The sequence below is a fragment of the Sarcophilus harrisii genome, chromosome X, assembly GCF_902635505.1.
Source record: "Sarcophilus harrisii chromosome X, mSarHar1.11, whole genome shotgun sequence".
NCBI lineage: Eukaryota > Metazoa > Chordata > Mammalia > Dasyuromorphia > Dasyuridae > Sarcophilus > Sarcophilus harrisii.
Window position 1 is genome coordinate 52576513 of NC_045432.1, and position 11114 is coordinate 52587626.

General features: G+C 44.0%; 1 pseudogene; it reads left to right on the forward strand.

Annotated features, from left to right (window-relative positions):
* The first annotated feature begins 763 nt into the window (after positions 1-763).
* LOC111718503 lies at positions 764-10040 on the forward strand (annotated as a pseudogene).
* Positions 10041-11114: the final 1074 nt, after the last annotated feature.

The following is an 11114-nucleotide window of genomic DNA, read 5'->3' on the forward strand; positions in this document are numbered from 1 at the left end:
TGTTCTTTAAAGTATTTTGTAATTGGGATAGGGTGGGAGGGGTGGAAGCGGACCGTGAAGACAATCAACCAAGACTTTTGTCTGCTCTTTTCTATGTATATGTGGTCCTTCCTGTCACCAGCTGTGGTTCGTTGTGCTGATGTGCTTTAATAAGATTTGTAGAGTATTTTGGAAGATGATAATAAAGAAAAACAATCCTCAAAATCCCTTCTGATTTCGAGTTTTTCTAAGATTGCTCAAATGATCGGAGATGAAATGGTAGAGACAGGTGCTCTTGGGCCATTAGATAACGTATCATAAGCGCCACCTGGATAGAATTGGACGTCACGGCGTAGTACCTGGCCTGGTGCAATGGATAGAGAGCTGTCCTTGAGAACCAGGAAGATCTGGATTGAAGGTCTGATTCTGATGCATCCTGGCTTTTGGCACGTGGCTGACGGAGGCGTTTGACCCCTCATTGCCCCATGAAGCTGACTGAGGCTTTTGGCTGCAGAGATGGCACTGGCCTGCATTGGATGAGAGCTCCCTCATTGGTGTGTTCCCTGTACCTAGGAAGTCCCGGGTCCTAATCCTATCCCTATGGCTAATTAAGTAATTAAAATGCCATGTTTTTAGCCCGTTTAGCCCATGCTTTAAAACAAACCAGAGATCTGTTGGAACTGGAAGGGACCTCAGAGAGTAGGAAATCCAAACACCTCATTGTGTATCAAAGGAAACTGAAGTCCGAGAGTTGTCAAAAATCACAGAGCATTGGTCAGTGGTGATGCAAGAGGAAGCCAGGTGGGCCCAGCTGCAGGTAGTGTGGTGCAATGGGAAGGATGCGGTCTTTGGGGTCAGAGGCTCAGGCTTTGAATCCTGGCTCTTCTAATGACTACCTGTGTGACCTTAAGAAGTCCCTTCCCTGGGACTCCTCTGTAGTAATAATGGCTAGTATTTTTGTACTACTTTAGGATCGGCAAACTACTTTGTGAATATCATCATTTGAGCTCTACAATAACCATGGGATGGAAAAGGCAATCATTATCATCATTTTACATAGGAGGAAACTAAAGCAGACAAAGGATAAGTGCCCAGAATCACACAGTAAGTGGCTGAGGCTGAATTTGAACTGAAGTCTTCCTTCAGGACTTCAACCACTAGGGTGGTGCCAATAGTGCACAGAGCACCAGGCCTGGAGTCTGGAAGACTTGTCTTCCTGAGTTCGGATGGGATTCAGACATGTTCTAGCTGGGTGATCCTGGGCAAGTCATTTTACCCTGCCTCAGTTTCCTCATCTATAAAATGAGTTGGAGAAGAACATGGCACATACACTCCAATGTCTCCACCAAGGAAACCCCAAATGAGGTCACAGAGTCAGATGTGACCTAAATGATTAAATAACAACTTCCTGACTTTGGGTCTAGAGCTCTAACCATTGCACCACCTAGCTGCCAAGGTACCTCCATAAAATGAATGAATTAGACTAGATGACCTCTCAGGTCATGATTATGTTTAGTCCCAAGGGTGGGGGAGGGGGAGGGGGAGATTTGAGATCCTCACACACATGGAGAGGGCCCTTCCTCCCCCAAAGGCCCTGAAGCCTTTGGGGAATAGGTGGCTGATGGAGTGCTATCCTCTGTGATGGAAGAAACAGGCTGGATCGTAGAGGAAAAGTCTCGCTAAAGCCACAGAAGGGAGCTACAAAGCACGAGCTGTTATTATCATTAGCGTGAGAAATCCAGACCTAGATTTGGAAGGAGAGGGGATCAAAGATCAGTTGGATCATCTCCCCAATTGAGCCAAGAGCTGGCTCCGCCCCAAAGAGCCACTCAATAGAGGACACAGTGACATGTTAGGGCCACTGGCTCCCCAACAAAATGTCCCAGCAGATGCTGGGATGATGACCCCAAATTAGGAGCAAGTTATAGAAGATGAAAGGGGGAAGAAAGGAGGGGAGGGAGGGAGGAAGGGATGAAGGAAAGAAGGAAGGGGGGAAGGAGGGAAAGAGGGAGGGAGGAGGGAAAGAGGGAGGGAAAAAGGAAAGGAGAAATGAAGGGACAGAGGGAGGGAAGGAGAGAAGAAAAATCAATTAGTCAAAGTGCACTGGGGGTGTCTAATAAGTAAACAATTAGAAGCTGGACTCCTAAAGAGAATGGCAGCCCCCCCAGGCATCCAATAGGCCTCTGGAACACCATGGTGGTAGTATAGAAAGGGCATCAGCCTGGGAGGCAACCATGAGCTTCCTTTCCAACCTCGTGAATTCTGTCTGTACTCTCAGGCCTCTTTCTGCCTCTCCAACAGCAGGCCTTGGTGGCCCTCAGGATTCCTAAGGTCCTTGGCAGCCCCCCGGTGTTCTCTGCTGGGCCTTGCTGTCAGGTCTCAGCATCTCTGACCCAAAGGCTGCAGCAGCCTGAAGTTTAAAGATTCAGTCCCTCCCAGGGCGGGCTCAGTCCTGTCAGAAGTTAACAGCTACAGAGGCCTCTGGCCTTTCCTCCTCAGAGAGCCATTCACTCTAGCAAGACTTCTCTCTCTAAGTCGTCTGGGGTAGCAAGTGCCAAAGAACAGAGTTAAAGGGGGACTCGGAAAGCCCATAGGGCTCCAGTGCTAAGTTATCAGAGGGCTGGAATGGGGTTGAGGTCCAGATCTGTAGTTTTTAAACCACAGGTGGGAAATTCTCTCTATTAGTCCAGGTCAACAGGCTGCCACAGGGGATGAAAGGCCGGGCCTGAGGTCAGGAAGACCTGAGCACAAAGCTCAGACACTTATTAGCTGTGTGACCCTGAGCATGTCTACTTAACTTCTGCCTGCCTCAGTTTCCTCTTCTGTAATATGGAGACAATAATAACACCTACCTCTCAGGCTATTGTGAGGATCAGTAGAAATAATATTTGTAAAGTGCTTAGTGTGCTTCCTGGCATAATAGATGTTTAGCAAATCCTCCCTCCCTGCCTCCCTCCCTCCCTTCATTCCTTCCTTCCTTCCTCTATCCCTCCCTCCCTCTCTTCCTTCCTTCCTTCCTTCCTTTATCCCTCCCTCCCTCTCTTCCTTCCTTCCTTCCTTCCTTCCTTCCTTCCTCTATCCTCCCTCCCTCTCTTCCTTCCTTCCTTCCTTCCTTCCTTCCTTCCTTCCTTCCTTCCTTCCTTCCTTCTTCTATCCCTCCCTCCCTCTCTCCTTCCTTCCTTCCTTCCTTCCTTCCTTCCTTCCTTCCTTCCTTCCTTCCTTCCTCTTCCTCCTATCCTCCCTCCTCCCTTCCTTCCTTCCTTCCTCTATCCCTCCCTTCCCTTCCTTCCTTCCTTCCTTCCTTCCTTCCTTCCTTCCTTCCTTCCTCTATCCCTCCCTCCCTCTCTCCCTTCCTTCCTTCCTTCCTCTATCCCTCCCTCCCTCTCTCCTTCCTTCCTTCCTTCCTTCCTTCCTCCTTCCTCTATCCCTCCCTCCCTCTCTCCTTCCTTCCTTCCTTCCTCCTATCCCTCCCTCCCTCTCTCCTTCCTTCCTTCCTTCCTTCCTTCCTTCCTTCCTTCCTTCCTTCCTCTATCCCTCCCTCCTTCTCTCCCTTCCTTCCTTCCTTCCTTCCTTCCTTCCTTCCTTCCTTCCCCTTTTCTCTTTTGTAACTTATGGGGTTACTGAAAATTTCAATGATTTACCCAAGGTTGACTCAGGCAGTGAGTATCAAAGGCATGCCTCAACACTCATCTCTCCAGTAAGGCCACACCCCTTCCCTGTCAGGTCACAGTGGCCTGATGTTTCCCATTTTGTAGACCCACAGCTCTAAGGCTGGAAGGACCGTTTTCTCATTTAGGCTAAACCTGACATTTTACAAAAGAAGCCAAACCTCCTGCACTGGTAAGGAAATGACCTCCCCAAGATGACACAGTGCAGGTATGGCTGAGTTTCACCCTAAGCCCTCACGCTCCAATTCTGGGGCCGTTTCTGCTGCTTCACACAAAGCACTTTCCTCACCCTGTAGCCCCGTTCTACAGATGAGGAAACTTGTTTGTTAGCAAATGGCAGAATGGGGACCCAAAGCTAAGTCATGTGATTCCAAGTCCATTGCTTTTTCCTCTGTCCTAAGCTCCATCAATAAAGGGCCATCCATGCTCACTGTGATACGCTACAATAAACCAGTCACCTCGTTTCTGGAAAATCAAGGGTGCTGAACATCAAGCAAGAGCTTTGCTTTTTAGTCACAATCTGACTAAGTGTAGCAGAAAAAGTTCCCAGATGATACCACACAGACTGGTTGTTAGCACACATTTTGCTGTTTGCATCAACATTCAACACCTTTATTTTAAGCAACTTTTAAAAATGGTTTCATAAAGAAAACTTTCACCTCTAGAAATTGCAGTTAGTACATCAGATGGAAATGTCGGGAGGATTCAGTCGCTTCCTTTCTTTAATACTGCTCGATGAAATCAGGAGCGATTATAAGAGCCCCTGCCCACCCACCCTAGCTAAGATGCTAAATTTGTTACATTCAAAAAACCCCAGCAATATCTCCATCGGTCTTACAACTTGGCATTCTTTCGATAGAGATTTTTCATATCTATAAATGTTCACAAAAAGGGGTCAAATATCCAAGCAGCACTAGGCTTGATTTTAGAAGATCATGGTCAGGGGTTTATGATGCCTACTACCTGTGATACTTTTTTGTACTCTCATTCATTGATTCATTCATACATTCGTTTAATAAGCCTTTACTTATTTCATTTTTTTGTGAGGCAATCAGGGTTACTACAGCTAGTTCATACAGCTAGTAAACTTCAATCATCTGAGACCAGATTTGAACTCGGGTTCTCCTGACTTGAGAGCTGGTGTTCTATCCACTGCTCTACCTAGCTGCTCCCCTCTATTGTTGTACTATCATCCATTCATTCACTTGCACATTCATTCAATGAGCATTTTCTTTCTTTCTTTCTTTCTTTCTTTCTTTCTTTCTTTCTTTCTTTCTTTCTTTCTTTCTTTCTTTCTTTCTTTCTTTCTTTCTTTCTTTCTTTCTTTCTTTCTTTCTTTCTGCTTGTGAGTGATTTATTCTATTCTATTTTCCAAGCTTGGGGAGCTTTCCCCTTTGCCTTTCTCCATCCCAACCCTGTAGCTCTTGCAACCTTCTTTTTTCTTGTTTTTTTTTTTCCTTTTTTGCAAAGCAATTGGGGTTAAGTGACTTGTCCAGGATCACACGGAGATGAGTATAATTGTCCCAATTTTGTGAATAGGGAAGTTGATCTCTCTGAGCCACAGTTTCCTCATCTCTATATAAAAGTGAGTGAACTAGATGATCTTTGAGATCTCTTCTGCCTCTAAAACTATGGTCTCTTGACCAGGATCTCCCAGGAGTGAATGTAAGAGCTAAGATTCAAACCTAAGAGCTTCTCAGACATTAAGTCTAATGATCTATGCTCTACACTGGGTGTTACTGCCCAGTGGGGCGGGGTTTATGAAATCCTAGAATCCTTGTATCATCTTTGTGGGGGCAAACAAGCCTTCCCCCAGGTCAGTAACATAGAGAATTTAACCAGGCCTGAACAGTAGTGACCATGTTCTCCTTCCCTGGTAGTATCTCTATGAGCCTCTACCACCAATAGGAACTGTTTGTACCTCAGTTAGAGGGATTGGGCCAGTGTTGACCACCTGTTGTTCGTCCTTTGTTCTGAAAGAGGACCATCACATCAGGGAGGCGATGCTGTGGCTAACAAGTGATTTGGATTAGATTGAGGGAGGCTGGCCAAGGTCACTGGCCTCCCTTTCCCCTTCAGAGACATCTGGGGCCAGTGGCCAGGTACAGATCAGGATGATGGGAGACGGCCCCGGATGCAGTGGGAGACCAGGGCCTTTTTAAGTGAAGTTCTTCAACAGGCCTGAGTTGTACTGAAGCCGCCTCCAATCACTGATTAAGACTGGGTAAGAAATGGGTCAGAGAATGGCTCTCTTCACCTACTCCCAAACAATCCATCTGGGAAGGAAAGACCTTCATGGTAAGCCCAGTCCTGAAACCTCCCCTGCTGCTGCCTGTCCAGAGGCTCAGAGATATTTGGGATTTGGGACCATCGTGGGCGTACCTCACATGACCATGGAACCAGTTCTTTCAATCTGGGTCTGGTGGCTCTCTCCAGAGTGCCTACAAAGGGTCAGCTTGAGGAAAATACCCATGATTCTCAGAGAGCTCCCTTTTCATCTTCTAATCAATAGCTTTGAAATGAAAAGCCAGAGAATGGGAGAGATGAAAGGGGCTGCAGAGGGAATCACACCTCTAAGTATCTGCTTTCTTTGTTGGAAGTCAGTCAAAGAAGCAAATCTGTTACACAGTAGGCTTTTAAAAAAAAAACGGCTTTCAAGCCATTTGGTAGTAGTGTCTACTTCAGGGGTTCCACTGAAACTTCCATGGCACCCTTAGGGGCAATGTGCAGGAGCAAGCATAATACATTTGGAGTCAGAAGACTGAGGTTCAAGTACTGCCTGTACTATTTACTAACTGTATGACCTTGAGCAAACCCGTTGAGCTCTCTGGGTCTCAGTTCCCTCATTTATAAAATGGAAGAGTATACTGAATGACCTTTAAGGTCAGCTTTAGACCTGTGATGCTATGAAGTTCCATATAAAGTAAAAAGATGGGAATAACTACCGTGTGTTTGTGGTCAACAGAATGGCTGTAGTTCCCTGGATTTGGGCCCTCACTGGTCACCTTTCCTTCACCTAGTGGATGAACACAGATTCTGGTCATTTGCTAGTATTTGTGTGCTGCCTCACACATCAGAGCTGGAAGGACCCCGGCTCCCTGACTTAATCCAACCCAGCCATTTTATAAATGGGGATTCTGAGGCCCAAAGAGAGGGAATTACCTCCGGTCATCCCCCTTGTAAACAAGATATCCTTATTCCAAGCTTTTTTCCCTTACCCCTTTTCACTGCCAGCAGCACTGGACTTAAAAACATGAGATCTGAAGTTAAACTCTAGCTCAACTCCTTGCTACCTGTAGGATCCTGGCCAAGTCCCTGCATTTCTTCAGGTCTCTATAAAATGAGCTAGATAACTTCTAAGCCTCTTTCTCATTCCACATCTAAGATCCTAATTTCAAGGAAGAATGACTCTCTATATTCTTAATTAAAACTTCATTACCAAAACATGCAATATGTAAGCGGTTGTTAATATTAAAAATTCATTTGAAAGCATCGCCTTCAGAGTAATGTTCCTAAGAAAGAAACTCCCTGATGTTACACTGGGAGCCCCTTCATTTCCTACTACCTCTCTCCTGCTAAGGGGCACTGCAGTGGGTTAACGCATCCGCCACGAAGACTCATCTTCTTTAGGTCAACTCCAGCCTCAGAAACTGACTAGTTCTGTGACCCCGGGCAAATCACTTCACCTTAATTGCCTCAGTTTCCTCATCTGTAAAACAAGCTGGAGAAGGAAATGGAAAACCACTCCATGCCTCGGTCAAGAAATCCCCAAATGAGGTCATAACTGTAAAAAACAACTCAATGCTCTCCCTTTTATTCTCTCATTTCTCTTTTGGTATACTGGCCAAAGTGCTTGGATTTGGGATTGAAGACGTGGGTTCTAATTCTGCTTCTGATACTTATTTTCTGTGTGATCAGTCCTGTTCTTTTCTATGCCTCAGTTTTCTCATCTGTAAAAGAGGCATAATAATTCCCGAGTTCAAATGCAATAATGTTCATAAAGCATTTTGCAAATGTAAAAGCACCATATAACCGTTAGCTGTGATTATTCCTATGGGCTGAGTTTGCAGATGAATTCCCATTTGTACTGTCAAAGGTTTGATTTCAGGAGTTGAAAGACACTTGGGGCTTGAGTTCTAGGAGGGTTCATTGAGTATATGCAAATCTCTTAAATCTCTTAACCCCCTGAGCTTTAACATCCTCCATTGTAAAGTGGGGCTAATAGTACCATGAAGGTATCAAAAAAGATTTGGTTAACTCTATTTCAACATAATTGTTTTTCTTCTTAAATATTTTATCTTTTGCATTTGAAAACATTATCCTGAGAAGGATCCCGTGGGCTTCGCCAGCCTGCCAAAGGGATCCGGGACATACCAAAACGTAAGAACCCCCTACTTAGTACCTATTTTACAGGGTCACAGACTTTAAAGTGCTATGGAGGATATCCCAAAAGTCTTAGTGCAGCCTTTAAGCTTAAGCTCATCCCCGAGATCAGTGACGGTCTCACTTTTCTACTTGTATCCCATTTCCTTTCAGTTTAAGTTTAAAACTGTACTAAGACTTTTAGAAGATTCCATATAAAGGAGTTATAATGATGAAAATGCTTTGAATGTTCTAGGTAGGATTAGTGTTTACCCAAGAAGTTAGAGTACTTTCTGAAACTACAGCCTAATCACTAGTCTTCTGTGCCCCGAAGCCTTGGTTCCTGCTGGCCAGAGGATCGTTTTAATCAAGAATACGTGTGATGAATGGTTTTCCAGAAAACTATCGTCCCTGGCAATGGCTGCCAGCAGGAAAGCCAGTTTCCTTATATGGTGCTATCAGCTCTATATGACCTCCAACAGAGCACACCCTAGCTTGTGTAAGACCCATGACTCCAATCAGGGGGACATGAACTGGAAACAGGCCATATGCCTTCAGTACTAAAGATGTTGCTTCTCACTCAGCGGCTCCTGAGCCCATTCTCCAGGAGACTAGCAGCTATGACTCCGTCTTACCCTTGCTGAGAGCATTCCAAAACAGGTTTCTATAAAATGTCGGAAGGTTCCTTTCTGAACATTTCTTCCCCTGATGTCCTTGTATCAAGATGGGAAGATGTGTGCTTAGATATGGCCACTTGGGTGGATACACGGGTGGTTGTACCCCAAAAGTGTTCCTTAATGGTCCCAACTGGCCGGAAGAGAGTTCCCTGGGATGAGGCGATGGAACTCTATCCTACAAGTGGGCCATTTGGTATCTGACCAAAAGCCTGGAAAAAGACATAGCTGGGACAGATGGCAGAATTCTAAGTGAGAGAACTAGTCTCATAGTAGTCATGAAATATTTTTAATTAAATCAAAGAAATGATAAAGACTCAAAGTAATCCATAGATTTAAATGCTGGGTTAAAAGTACCGAGAGTAAATTAAATGGGAACAAATGTCAAGTACCCTGAGTGGTTTGGGAAATTAAAACCCCCAACTTGAGAGCAGAATTGGCCAACAGACCAGGCAACAGAATCCAAAAGGTTGGGCCCAGTGAAGATTAAGCCAGTAATTGGAAAGAGAACACGTGTGGATAAAGTTAAGCACGTACATCTCAGGGATGTGCTGTAGCTTTTTCTTCTCAGGGTTTGCTTTTTCTCCTAAACTGGCCAGACCAGGAGAGGCTCAACCCCTCAGAGCTATATAAATAAACCATTCATTGGATCGATCTAAAATGGTAACCGTGGACCTGGAAACCATCACCACTTCTACTCTCATCCTCAACCTATGGAAGAGAAAAAAGTGAAATGACCCAAGAGCTTGCCACCCCTGATTGCTATGAGAAACATTCACTATAGAACAGATGGGAACTCTGGTTTTTGAAAAATGATAAGAGCCAAACTTGGCAAGCAAGCCTTTGTCTGATCTCTAAGTTTGATAATATGAAGGACTCCTGGCCTTTATACAACAATGTCTGTCTAGTTATTTAATGCCTGCTTTTGAATTCACACTTTTTAAGGATGGGCTTGAACCTGTATGGGAAGACACAACCAAAAGCACAACAAAGAAGGATGATGGTGGCTAATTACATTTAATGAGCAGCAGAGATGAAGTGACCTCCATCTCTTTTGGCAAGAGATGCTGCTGTGCCTTCTTGGGAACTCATTTGAAGACTGCAGTGATGTGTATGGAGCTTTTGTGAATGTCAGAGCTAAAGCAGATAAGATATCAATATGGACTACTGATAACAGAGATGATCTCTGAGAAAATGGAAATTATCTCAGAGAAAACAGAGATAATGTTACACCTACAGGAGAAACATACGAAGAAAGGATAGGACATCCTCCAAGGTTAGTCATTGGTTATCAGACCCATGCAGACCCAGTTACTGTGAGGGGTCCACCACCAAAAATAGTGGGGTTTTGGTTTAAGAAGATGCCTTCTGAGTATTCTTTCACAGGAAACTGCATCAAATGATCAAGATTTGAGAGCAGAGTAGACTGCATTTAAATTTAATTTTCATCTAATGCTGCTGGGATACATGAGAAGTCTCACTTATGTTTGTCTTGTACTTCTTGTGTTCAATTTTTTTTTCTATTTTGACTAGAATTTTGACAATTATCCCTGTCAAAAATTGTACTATACACTGACCCTAGAATTCATAGATATGTTCCTGACCCATCCTGTAATCGTTAAGTAGAAGTATTAGTACTACAAAACCATTATCTATCCCTAATATTTAAAAAAGAAATTGCTGGTGATTATAAACTGATCCAATCATTCTGGAGAGTAATTTGGAACTGTGCCCAAAGGACTATCAAACTGCATTTTGACCCAGCAATACCACTACTAGGTCTGTATCCCAAAGAAATCATAAAAAGGACCCACATGCACAAAACTATTTAGAGCAGATTTTTTTTTCCGGTAACAAAGAACTGGAAAATGAGGGAATGTTCATCCGTTGGGAAATGGCTGAACAAGCTGTGATTTGTGAATGTGATGAAATACTATTGTGCTATGAGAAATGATGACCATGCAGATTTCAGGAAAGCCTGGAAAGCCTTACATGAACTGATGCAAAGGGAAGTGAGCAGAACCCGAAGAACATTGTACACAGTGACTGCAACATTGTACAATGATCGACTATGACAGACTTAGCTCTTCTCAGTGATACCGTCATGATCTGAGATACTTTCAAAAGACTCATAATGGAAAATACTATTCACACCCAGAGAAAGAACAACAGGATCTGACTACATATGGAAGTATATATACTATTTTCAATTTTCTTGGTTTCTGTTTTTATCTTGTGCTTTTCCCCTTTTGTTCAGATTCTTCTTTCACAACATGACTAATGTCAAAATATATTAACAGAATTGTACATGTATAATCTATATCAGATTGTTTGCCATCTTGGTGGGGGGGGGGAGGAAAGAGAGTGAGGGAGAAAAAATTGGAACTTAAAATCTTCCAAGAATGAAAGTTGAAAACTATCTTTACATGTA